Source organism: Diabrotica virgifera, chromosome 6 (genome assembly GCF_917563875.1).
Source record: "Diabrotica virgifera virgifera chromosome 6, PGI_DIABVI_V3a".
NCBI classification, from domain to species: domain Eukaryota; kingdom Metazoa; phylum Arthropoda; class Insecta; order Coleoptera; family Chrysomelidae; genus Diabrotica; species Diabrotica virgifera.
The window spans coordinates 88195520-88209890 of NC_065448.1; positions in this window are offsets into that span (position 1 = coordinate 88195520).

Consider the following 14371-nt stretch of genomic DNA (forward strand, 5'->3'; position numbering starts at 1 on the left):
TGCAATTAACTGATAAAATTACTAATGTACAATAAGCATTTACACATATTATTTTAACAGAAAGCCTTAGTAAAAAGGGAATCTACTTTTTAACTAAATAATATCTTCAGATAGCAACTGAAAGTAAAATTAAAAACAAATATTTACAATGAAGTTAGCAACAAAAGAGTTTTGGTGACGTGATTGGATATGAGATTTGGAGAGTTTTAGCTTCTATTTTGGGTAAATTAGTAAGATTTTACCACAAAATTGATTGTATGTATTATATTATATTATATTTATATTAGCTATATGCGACGACTTGATCACAAGTCAAAATTACTTTCCGGATATTCACAAAAATAAGAAATCTTGAAAAGGTTAGATAAATCACGATGACATACAAAAATACGGTTATAAGATGGGTTATATGTGTAAATGATACGTATTGTATTTTGAGCAGCTTGAATGTAAACCGAGAAAAATATTGTGTCATATTTCACGTTTTAAGAAAGGTTGTAAATCACTACGAATGTGTTCGTCCTGATAGTTTTCCTGTCAATATCAACAGAATTGCATAATAGAAGCAAAATATTGTGTTTTCTCTGCGTGTCGTTTGGAAAATATAAAATGAGCTGTCGAAATGATTTCTTACGTAGTTAAGAAAATGGCACGGGAAATAGGCTTAGGAATGATATATGTGAACTGAAACAGAAGGATATACTTAAAATTTAAACGTATAAATATTTTTATGTTTATATGTTTTAAATCACCATACCATTTTATGTCACCATACCATAAATATACTAAATATAGGTATTTCAAAAAAAAAGCTCCGTAATATTGTCCTGAAGCTACTTTTTTGTGGAATTCTTACAATTTACTAGTTGTACTGGGAAGTCACAATTATTATACTTTAAAATAAAATCTTCCAGGAACACAATTCAAAAATATTTAGTGCAGTCACTGAAGGTTTCACCTCCGATTTCGTTGAAACGTCATCGATTTTCATGAAAATTGGTGAGTAGTTAGATGATACCTCAAGGAATAAAGGTGACATGATGCTAACTTGTGCTTTTACCCTGAGGGTTGATGCCACCCCATCTTGGGGGTGAAAATTATTTTGTTAAAAATAATACCATCAGTAGATAGAGGGACAAATTCTAAGCAAAATTTGTTATATAAAGTTATTAACCTAAATCAATATTTTTGAGTTATTAAAGATCAAAGATTTTATTTTTTCGCAAAAAATGCATGCTTTAAAGCTATTTTTCACGTATAACTCAATAACTATAAGCTTTTGCAAAATAGTTATTATTACCAAAATTGAAGATAATAAAGAATTTAATATACTTCTTAGTTAAAGAAATGCACCAATGTTAATTCAAAGTGAGTTATGGGTTATTGAATATATATTATTGCGACGAGTACTCAAATCTAAGTATTCAAGCTTAAATAACGGAAAAACGATAATTATAAAATATACCTGCTAAACACTTGTCAAAGCACTTCGGAATACATATTAAATGAGTACCAGAAGTTAATAGGTTCGAAATTAAGCAAGTTATGATGAAAATAAGAGAACCCTTTCGAATTTTTTAGGAAAAAGTGAAAAATAAAACATATGCCATTTCCACAAAAATTAAAATTTACAGTAATCCTTACAAGAATTTCTTTACATTAGCATAAGTAATCATTTCAACAATGTTGACCGGTTTAGAATGCATATTTTTGACAAAAAGATATCGTAATTTCATTGTCTTTTGATAATAACTCCAAAAATACTTTATACGTAAAAAATGATATTTAACCAAATTTTAGTATTTTCTACAACAAATATTTTATCCTCTTTACTATTTCTGTAGGGTAAAAATTAACAGATAGAAACGTTTAAAGCTCAAATTTTGCTGTCAGAACCATGTAACCGGGTCCATTTAACCTTTTATTTTTTTAAAACTAAGGGGCTAAAAGATTATGTTTAACGTGGTTTAAAAGCCCTTGGAATTAACTTTCTAATGGTGTTTAGGTAAATATGATATCGTAAAAACTAACGGAGTTATTTAAAAAAGCACAATAACATTTTTGGAAAAATTTTTAAAAGATAAATTTTGAACAATTCTTGGAGCATAAATTTTAATGCTATCCACTCGCTCCGGAGCTCATTTGATAGATCTTTCTAGGTACTCTGACAAATGTTTAATATAAGTTTATGTCATAAAATGCGTCGTTTTCCCGTTATTTAAGCATGAATATTTAGACTTGAGTACGCGCCGAAAAAAATATACATTCAATTACCTATATCCCTATTCCACGAACATACGCCTGTTTTGGATTACTTCGACAACGAATATTTTACTGTACAAAATGAGAAGAACGAAAGTAAATTGCAAATTACATTGTTGTTTATTGGAATAATTATTAGCGCCATTTACTTTCGTACTTCTTATGTTGCACAGTAAAATATTCGTTGTCGAAGTAATCCAAAACAGGCGTATGTTCGTTCGTGGAATAGCCCATAACTCACTTTTAGTCAACATTAAAAGGTTTTTATAGAAAGGAGTTTATTTAATCTTTTAATACACACACCGGCAAAATTAGCCGAACACGTTAAAAATGGGACATGTTTGATGTCTCGTATTTCATAAACCAGTGGTCCGATTTGAGTGATTCTTTTAGTATATTATAGCCTTATTATTTAAGAATATCGGTGTAGTAATATTGTTGCTAAACAGGTAAATGTCATTTTATACCGGGTGTAACAAACATACTGTGTTTTTTTTTTAAAGTTCGGAACACCCTGTGGAATATTCCAGCATATATAAAATATTAAAATTAAAACTCGATTGTAGAATTATGCTTTCTTAACATTTTCTTTTTTGATTCATTTGCTTATGTTGGAAAATAAAAAAGTTATGTGCTTTAACAACAAGCCATGTTTTTTTATCAATAAATCTTCATAGCAGGGGAGAAAAGTATGCTAAATTTGCAATTACTCGAGCGTTCTTGTGACCTGGAGTGGATTGTGAAGAGTGGGTGCTACAACCAAAAAAAGTTAAGTTAAGTTTTCCATAAAGTGTGGGACTCTCCATTTTTCAATTTAATTTTCCATTTCCACCAATCGTTTTTTTCCGATTATAGCGCTATTTATCCATAATAGGAAAAAATGTTGCGAATAAAAGTTGCTTATTTTTACGTCAAGGAACCAAATCTGCAATAAAAATTGGGGGCTCCTATTTAATATTTTAATGTAGCCCCCACCCCACCTCCGTGGGGGGTCGTGTTTGGTGCCATTCGGTAGATTTTTGAAAAATATTGAATAGGTGTATTTTGCAGTTTTACTATCTGATGTTCATTTCGCAAAATATCGCAGGGTTCGTATTTATAATTTTTAATCTACCCCACACCCCTCTCCGTGGGGTGTCACGAGCCCCCACGGAGGTGGGGTGGGGATTTAATTTAAAATCTTAAATAGGAGCCCCCAATTTTTATTGCAGATTTGGATTCTTTACGTAAAAATAAGCAACTTTTATTCGACATATTTTTTCGAATTATGGATAGATAGCGCTATAATCGGAGAAAAATGATTGTTTCAAATGGAAAATTAAATTAAAAAAATGAAAAGTTCCCCACTTTATGGAAGAACCTTTTTCTGATTTTAGCACATACTCTTCACAATCCAATAGGTTCCCATAACGCTCGAGTAACTGCAAATTTAGTATACTTTCCTCCCCTACTATGAGGATTTATTGATGAAAAACATGGATAGTTGTTAACGCACATAACTTTTTTATTATCTCACATAAGTAAATGAGTCGAAAAGGAAAATGTTAAACAAGCCTAAGTCTACAATCGAGTATTAATTCTAATATTTTACATATGCTAGAATATTCCACAGGGTGTTCCAAACTTTAAGAAAAAAACACAGTATGATTGGTACACCCGGTATACAATGGTATTTACCTGTCTAGCAACAATATTATTACAACGATATTCTTAAATAATAAGGCTATAACATACTAAAAGAATCACACAAATCGGACCACTGGTTTATGAAATACGAGACATCAAACATGTCCCATTTTTAACGTGTTCGGCTAATTTTGCCGGTGTGTGTAGCTTCAATTTTGGTAATTAAAACTTTTTTGTAAAAATTTATAGTTCTTGAGTTATTTGTGAAAAGTCAGTTAAAAACAAGCATTTTTCTAACGAAAAATTAAAATATTTGATCTTTAATAACTCAAATAGTTTTGATTTATTTTAATAACTTTATATAACAAATGTTGCTTAGAATTTGTCTGTCTATCGAATTATGGGGTTATTCTTAATAAAATAATTTTCACCTCAAGAAGGGGTGGCGTCCACCCCAGGGTAAAAAACGCAAGTCACGCAAGTTACCTTTGTTCTTTGAGGTATCCTCTAACCACTCACCAATTTGCATGCAAATCGATGGAGGTTCAACGAAATCGGAGGTAATAGCTCATATCCACCTTCAGTAACTACACTAATTGGGAATATTATTTTAAAGCATCTGCTTTAAAATATGTATAATAAAAATATGTCTGAATTATCAATATGATAATTCGAGCCAGATAAAATTAAATTAGAAAAATTTGATACTAACAATCACAAATTTTTTTAATTTATTAACGTTTTGACCGAGTAAATCACGAAATATCTTACAAACAAGGGGCATACAAAAGCCTGAAAACAAAAACGTAAAGTAAAAGTGGAAAACAACCTACTACGAGTTATGTAGATTTTACTACGAGGAGTTACTCAAGGATGTGTTTTGTCGTCGATACTATTGAACATTGACTCTGAGCATCTATTTAGAGAAGTTTTATAGGACATTAAAGATGAAATATCAGTGAACAGAATTTTCGTAAATCATTTCAAGTATTCAGGTATTTCAGGACACCGTATTTCAAAAGCTTTATTCAAATGTTTGAAAATCTTCGGGCCGGTTGTTCGAACTCTAATCAACAATGATCATTATCAAATATTTAATTACTGTCACCAAAACTGTCAATGTCAACTTTGTTTGGGTTGCTGAAAACATAATTAATTACAATTATGAGATTTATTATTAATTATGTTAATAATTATTGTTATATTAATTGATTATAGACTTCACAGACTTTTTAACAACCCAAACAAAGTTGATATTGACAGTAATTAATTATCTGATAATGATCATTGTTGATTAGCGTTCGAACAACCGGCCCTAAATCTTTTAAATGAATGTGAGAAGTACAGTTGGAATTGTTTGAAATAATTATACTTCCGTTTCTTAAGCCAATGCTCAATGGAAGCCAATGAGGCTGTACTTCTATTAATGGCACTTCCAATAACGTTTTATGAAGGTAAGAAAGCACAACTAGTTCATCTATATCTGTTACCTTTTGCTCTTCCAACCATGTAATGAAATTGTCATATTTGTTTTTATAAGCGTCTTCAGATTGTTACGGCACTAACCGCGATACTGCTTTAGATACTATTTAAGTGATCAATGTCAGAACTCATTTTTCAGCAATATACAACCAGTAATAACAATTAATCTTATGTGGCAGATTGCAAATTAATTTTTGTTTTTCTCATTTCCATAACAACGAAAGGTATACAAAGATGTACATCACAAATTCAACCATTTTATATTATCAGCTCTTAGTTCATTTTTTTGTAGTAATAATAGGTACATGATTTCAAAGTGTATCAATAAAAAAAAATAGCGTAAAGTATTCGTGGATAACTGGTCTTTAAAATACGTGCTCTATTTCGTGCGTCTTTTAAAGACCTCAATATCCACTATGCTTTAATCTTTAATATATACCATTTTAGCCGAATTGCTAATTTATTTATCTTCTAAATTCATTACTGTTGTTCTTTCTCCTTTGCTTTCACAATTATTTTGGTTGATATATATTTTATATCCCAATTACCAAAATTCCCATGCAGTGCCTGGATCGATCGTATAAACCTGTCAAAAAGAGCACTGAAATTGGGCCGAGCGGAAAATTAGAATTATCAAAATCGAATTTCCATTGTTAGCAGAATGTCAATTATTTCAAAAAGTTAAATGGATATATTAAAATAGAGAAAATATCATCACATACCATTAAAAATATATTCGTTTTAACAAGTTTTTGCAATGTTAGTATTGATTAGTTGACGTTGTTGTCGTTACACATACCGGCTCGGAAATTATTTTTATGAAAGTCGAATGTGAACTGAAATCGAAATGGGCAGGTTATAATTGGAACAGTGATAAATTTAAATAATGTATGCTATAATATAATAGACATTAAAATTTTACAATATAAAATTGATTGGTTGTTTTATTTTCGTTAATGGATAATAGCGATATTGCTTTAAAAACGGGAAATATAAATGGAGATTGCGCTAAAATTAATCAAAATAATTGTTGTTATTCATTTATAAAACTAAAAAATTTCATTTTTTTATGGTAGTATCACAATATATAGGCATGTATCCCGCGTACCTACCAAAAAAAGTTGATTAATAGCAAGCTGAAAATTTGTTAATAGCTTAACGGTGTCTAGTCGGACAAACTTCGATGAAGGGGAACACTGGAACAGCGGAAGTTTTAATTGTGGAACAGGTTACAGGTTTCGAACGTCAGACTACGAAAACGTCCAATGTATTTTGTCGGACAGAACTTCCAATTGATTTGTTACCATTTCATTAAACTCTCATGCAGAAAGACTCTCAGACTGCTATTTTTTATCACCCACATAATTCCTATCATTTGAAATGTTCTACGTGTCGGGCTTATTAAAACGCCCAATATATTTGTCGGTCAAATTTTTTTTCATATATTACGTAAAGCTTGCTATTGAATAAACTTAAAAACGAACTACTAGTTTTCGAAATCATAAACTTGTCAGGATGCCACGTTCCACAATTAAAAGCACGTTCCAAAATTAAAACTTCCCCTGTTCCAGGGTTCCCATACATCAAAGTTTGTCGGACTAGACCATTAAGCTATTAAACAATTTTCAGGTTGCTATCAGGTAACTTTTTTTGGTACGCTGGATCCAGGCCTAATAGCTGCTCCATGTAAGAGGAGATAATAATAATAAATAAAGCAAGTCTTCTTCTTAACGTGCCCTATCAAGTCCACTTGACGTTCGCGATTAACATGGAGAAACTGTCTCTGTCTCGAGCTATTCTAAATAGTTGTTCTGCTTTCTTTATTCCTGTCCACTCTCGGATATTCTTCAACCAAGAGGTTTGCTTTCTACCAATTCCTCTGCGTCCTTCGATTTTACCCATCATAATAAGTTAAAGAATATTATACTGGTCTCCCCTGACTCATCATCATCATCATTTGGCTCTACAACTCTATGTGAGTCTTGGCCGCGTTTACTATTTCTCTCCATTGTTGTCGGTCCTGAACAGCTATTTCCCATTGCTGTACTCCCATTTTGCGTAGATCGCTGGCTACTGCGTCTTTCCATCTCTTTCTTGGGCGACCAACTGACCTTTTTCCATCGGGCCTTTCCCAGAATGTGGCGTTTAGAAGTCTTTCGTCACTTGATCTTAGTACGTGACCCGCCCATCGTATTCTGTTTGATTTAATGTAGCGTACTATGTTTTCATCTCCGTATATTGTCTGGAGTTCATCATTGTGTCTTCTTCTCCATTCTCCTGTTGTCCCTTCTCTACAAGGCCCATAGATAGTCCGCAGTATCTTTCTTTCAAGTACCAGTAATTTTGTTGTTTCCCGCTGATTCAGAGTCCATGTTTCGCTTCCATACGTTATTGTGGGACGAATTATTGTCTTATATACTCTTATTTTTGCTGGTCTTGACAGTATTTTTGATTTAAGTAGGGTCCTTAATGAGTAATATGCCCTGTTTCCTGCAATAATCCCGGCTGCCACGTCCTTTTCATAGTTATTTTCAGATGTTATGATCGCTCCCAGGTACTTAAATTCTTTGACGACTTCAAAATTGTATTTATTAATTGTTACGTTTTGTCTAACCCTTGGTCTCGGGTTCTTCGTAACCACCATGTACTTGGTCTTGTCCTCGTTGACCTTAAGACCAACTTTCTTGGCTCCGTTCTCGAATAGGGTGAAAACTTCTTTTGCATCTCTGGTGGATTGTGCAATTGTGTCCACGTCATCCGCAAAGGCTAATAGTATTTTTGATCCTTGGGCGGCAAATCCGTTTGCCAGTTGTGGCTGAGCTTTCCTTACTGCATGTTCCAGTGCGAAGTTAAACAGCAGGGGGGCGAGAGGATCTCCTTGTCCAAGTCCGGTGTTAATGAGGAATTTCTCCGACGTGGTGCTGCCAATTCTGATTCGTGCGGAAGCGTTCTCCGTGCTCACCTTTGCTAATCGTACCAGTTTTCTAGGTACTTCCATTTCTACCATAGTCTCCCACAATGCTTCTCTGCTAACTACCCCTTACTACGTGTCCAAAATAGGCCATCTTTCTATATTTGATGTTATTAAGCAGCTCGCGGGCAGCATTTGCTCTCTTAAGGACTGCCACATTTGTCAGCATAATAGCCGTCCATGGTATTTTCAGTGTACGTCTGTGCAGCCACATTTCAAAGGCCTCCAAACGATTAATGGTGGATATTTTTAATGTTAATGCTTTGACACCATACAAGAGGACTGACCAAATGTAACATTTAATCATGCGCTTTCGAAGTTGAAGTTGCAAGTTATCATTACAGAAGAATGACCTCATTTTTAAAAATGTCGTGCGGACTATCTCTATTCTACATTTTATCTCTTTATCTGGATCTAGTTGTTCAGTAATATGGCAACCAAGATATTTAAAACTGGGTACTCTTTGAATTATATGACCATCAACATATAACCGTGAATCTTGATGGGCCAAACGGCTAAAGACCATGTATTTTGTTTTTGAACAGTTTATGTTTAGGTCAAACTCTCTTCCCACTGTATCAATAGCATTTAAAAGGTGTTGTAGTCCATTCATATCATCACTTAAAATAACTGTATCGTCTGCATATCTGATTGTATTTATCAGAATTCCATTAACTTTCACACCCCATTCGAAATTATGCAGCGCTTTCTTAAATATTCTATCTGAATATAAATTGAATAACAGTGGGGACAGTATACAACCCTGTCTGACACCTCTTTGTATTTTGCATATTTCTGTTCATTTTCCATTTATGCAAGCTGTCGCTGTTTGACGCCAGTATAATTATTCTATGATTCGTACATTTTGACTATCAACTCCTTTATCCTTTAATATTTTAATTAATTTGTGATGTGGAACTCGATCAAAGTCCTTCTCATCGTCAATAAATACAGCAAAGACGTCTTTCCTTTGATCTCGGCATTTCTGCAATAATACATTTAGTGCAAAGAGTGCGTCCCGGGTTCCCAGTCCATTTCTGAAGCCAAATTGTGTTTCAGCCTGATCTTCTTCACATTTATCTCTGATTATAATGTGGATAATACGTACAAAGATTTTCAAAGTGTTGGCTCATAAGGCTTATCATTCTATAATCGCTACAGTTTTTCGGACTTTGTTTTTTTGGTAGAGTTATGAATTCGGACTTTAACCAATCTTCAGGGATATCACCAGTCGAATAAACATCATTGAAAAGTTTGACTAGTATTCCAATGTTTTTCTCATTTATGAGCTTTAACATTTCTGTAAGTACGTTGTCAGGACCAACGGCTTTCTTGTTTTTTGCCAATTTTATAGCATGTAGTATTTCTGATTTTAGTATTTCTGGTCCTTCACCTTCATCTAAAGTCTCCAGTTCTTCGGGTCTATCATCATTATAAAGTTCATTTATATAATTATACCAGGTAGTTCGAATTTCTTGTTCGTCTATTATCATTTTTCCTGACGAATCCGTTATAGTATGTGGAGTTTTCTTATGATAAAGACCAGCTACTTCTCTAACTTTTTTAAGCATATTAAACGTATCATGTTTTTCATTCAACTTTTCTAATTCCTTGCATTTATCCTCCATCCATTTTTCTTTAGCTACCTTTATTTTTTGTTTAATTAGTTTCTGTTTTTCTTTGTATTCTGTGTTGTTATCTTTTAGTTTTCTTCTCTGCTCCATCAATTCCAGGATTTCCACAGTCAGCCATTGTTGTTTTTTGTGCCTCTGCATCGTTGTTATATATTTTTCCATTACTTTTCAGGTAAGATCTTTAAACGTGTTCCATATTTCTGTATTGTTTTCATTTGTTGAATTCTTTAGCTGATTATTCAGGTCATTTTCTATTAGCGTTTTGTTGGATGCTGAGATATGTAATTTTGGTGTTTTGGGGCTTTCTTCGACTTTTTTGATCTTCACTTGGATGTCAGCTATTAGAGGGTTACGGTATGAACCGATATCTGCACCAGGATATGTCGTTGATCTCTTGACACCATTCTTAAATCTCTTGTTTACTAGAATATAATTTATCTGATTTCTAATTATATGAGGTGAGTTATCTCCTGGTCCCTTCCATGTGTATAATCCTCTTTTATGTAATTTGAACCATGTATTTGCGAGTATCAAAGCAAGTCTACAATAAATTATTAAAGCGATTAAAAACAAACAAAAAACTAATTAATTCGCGCAAATATTAGGAAGTTCTGCAACTAGTATGATATAACTAGACCCAAACCCAGACATCCAAAGTGAAAGTTTTCCTGCAACACCAAAATGGTCTATATGATCCACTTAATGTTCAGAAAAAAGTCACACCATTTTGAGCGTCGGGTTTGGGGGGAGAGGGGGGGAGAGGGGGGTTTTTCGTCAATATTTCTAAAACAATGCATTTTAGCATGAACAACCTTCTATACAAAAATATTCTACATTAAATTTGAAATAAAAAAGGCCCTATGCATAATCCTTCTAAAATGGACGGTTCCAAAGTTACAGAGATAGTATATTATAATTGGTCCAAATAATGGCCTAACCCACACATACAAAGTAAAAGTTTTCCTCCAACACAAATTTGTTCTATATGGTCCACATATTGTTCAGTAAAAAGTTACACCAATTTGAGCGTCCGGTTTGGGGGGGAGATGGGGGAGAAGTCGGTAAATTAGTAGTTATTTTACGTTTTCGTCAATATTTCTAAAACTATACTTTAGCGTAAATTATGTTCTATACACAAATTTTCTACATAAAATTTAAAACAAAAAAGGTCCAATACATAATTGTTATAAAATCAACGGTTCCAGAGTTACTGAGGGTGAAAATTGGAGGTATACGATACTTTTTATATTTTTTGGGCAATTTATAATATTATTACTTATAAAAGAAATTTTTTTGTAAATAAAATTTGCTATTTTAGTGGCCGATGATATGTTAGTGATAAACCCTTGAGGAAACGTCAACCTCACCACCCAAAATCATCATCAATTCTCCAAATAATATAAAAAGTATCGAAAACCTCCACTTTTCACCCTCCGTAACTCTGGAACCGTTGATTTTAGAAGGATTATGCATAGAACCTTTTTTATTTAAAATTTAATGTAGAACATTTTTCTATAGAAGGTTGTTCATGCTAAACCGCATAGTTTTAGAAATATTGACGAAAAACATATAAAACTACGAAATTACCGATTTCTCCCCCTCTCCCCCCCCCCCCAAACCCGACGCTCAAAATGGTGTGACTTTCTTCTGAACATTATGTGGACCATATAGAACAATTTGGTGTTGACGGAAAACTTTCACTTTGGATGTCTGGGTTATGCCATTATTTGGATCAATTTTATCATATTAAACATATTTATCAGTAATTACTTCCTAAAAAAGCCGACCCCAACTTTAAATGGATTAATGATTCAAGTACCACTACCGAGTTTGGAAAATGGATTTATCTTTTGCTTCTTTCTTATACAGTGCTCTATCCTCATTGGACGTTAGCAAAATTTCACAGCTTCCCTAAATAAATACAATAAAATTCTTCCGGTCTACTGTCTCACGTTCTTAAAGACTAATTTACACGACGCTAAGTAAAACTATTATCCTTATCATACTTGGCAGAAAGTATAGGTACTGTACACACTAGTAAATTATGTTAAATAATCGTTTCTGGCTACTACTAAAGGTGTACGACACTGAATACAAATTCTACGCCACTGACGGAACTGCTATTATAGCATAATTTTTAGATTCTCCATTACTTTCTATGTAAATAATATACTCTTCATTCATAACGATAAAATCATTAGTTTTAGAGATACATATTTAATATTGAAGTTAAAAACGAAGGGGCATAATAATATTAATCAAAATAAATGTGCCGTTTCATTTTTAATGTCTGATATCTCGAAAACTAATGACTTTATCTTTATGAATGAAGAGTACAAGTTATTTAAGTACAAAGTGTTATTGGCGAATTTGAAAATTTCACTAAAATATCAATTCCGCCAGTGGCGTAGAATTTGAGAAGGGTCAACCATTCAATTTCCCCTGCCGTACGCCTCTGGTAGTAGCCAGAAACGTTTGTTTAGAATAAATTAATAGGGTGTACAGCACCTACACTTCTGCCAAGTATGACAAGGATATACCAAATGGTTTTAAAGTAGTGGGTAAGTACTAATAGTTTTTCAATTTTTAAATAAAACACCCTGTAACTGAGTAAGGAGTCACATTTTATTTAAGTGATTTGGGTTCCCAAGAATCTATAGTTAAAATATTTCCAATTATTAATAAAACATCCTCTATATATCATATAAATAAATATAAGCCTAGAAAATAGAGATTTTTTTATTTAAATTGATTTTACGTCAACGATTAGCTATTCACATTGTTGTCGTCACGATTTTGTATTAATTCAATAGGAAAAATCCTGAATTTCCTCGACTATTATATACTTAATTACTTACAACCGGTATGAGGTTTGTTTTCCACTAAAAATGTATTCAAATATGTTAATTTACGCCAGTTTTTACAAACACGACTGAGGCGTGTTCACTTGACTATAATTAGGTCGTTTAGTTGTTCAACAGCGAGAAACAATTTCAGTTTAGTTATTTTCCTCCATACAAACATTGAAAACAAATGTTACCAACTAGCATCCATTATGTTTCGCTTCCTCCTGTAATTTACTAAGTTACATAGAGCTGTAGTCTAACAACATCGATGACAATGGCACAATAGATGTATTTGGGGTCATTGAATTTCAATGCATTTTAGAAAATTATTGCATGGTGTGTTGTTCATTTGCAGTTGCTTTAATTATAAAAGCATAAGTACAGGGCTGTCGTTAGAACTGAAGCAGAATAATTAAATTTCTTTTGAACCGATTTATAATGGGACATCGTTGTTAAATTGAAGAGTTTGCTGTTTTATCACATTTTCAGTTACGTTAGTTAAGTTTCATAATGAACACCAGTGGTGTTTGAATTTACAAACATTTTGTAATTACAGTAGAGCGTCGATTATCCGAACATCGATCAACCGAACGACCGGTTATCCGAACTCTCGACTCCCGCGCCCCGCACTCGAGTACCGAGCAAGCGTTAGTAATTAACGCTTAAAATATTTTCAATTTTCTTCAATATTGTATCCAAAAATATGCTGCTGCAAAGACTGCACTTTTTTGTTTAATTGCTATTTGTCATTATCAAGATATAAATAAATATGTAGATAGTAGATATAAATAAATATGTTATGTCGGAAAAGATATTAAACCAAATTTAAATATATATTAATCTTTATAAAGAATTAAGCCACAATATTGATTGTACCGAGAACTACATTTTATAATTTGTTATTTCATGAAGAGCAATATCCATATAGTCGGTGAGATAGAAGCGAATTTTGTGCGTGATAAGTGACATGGAAAAACTATACGGGGATATGTTGAATTAGTTGTGTACATGACTTTCCCCAACGGCTGGAAACCAGAGTGGGGGACGAGGGTAGTTATAAGGGGTCAAAGTCGCGGTTTTTATTACTTTTTTTTGTAACGTTCATGATCGAGATAGTGCACCAAAATTTGGGAATAAGTAGGCCATGACGTAACTAAGTAAAATCTCTAGGAACGCTGCGTGGCCGACAAAGGGGTGGGGGAAGGGGTGAATATAAAAAATATAATGGGTTTTTTACGAAGTTCGTGATTAAGACAGTGCACCAAAATTTGGGAATAAGTAGACCATGACATAGCTAAGTAAAATCCTCAGAGCCGGAAACCAGAGTTGGGCATGAGGGTGGTTATAAGGGGTCAAAATCGCCGTTTTTATTATTTTTTTGGTGACGCTCATGATCGAGATAGTGCACCAAAATTTGGGAATAAGTAGGTCATGAGGTAACTAAGTACAATCTCCAGGGGTGGAAAGCTGCGTGGCCGATAAAGGGGTGGGGGTAGGTGTAATATAAAAAATATAAGGGGTTTTTTGCGACGTGCTAGATTGAGATACTG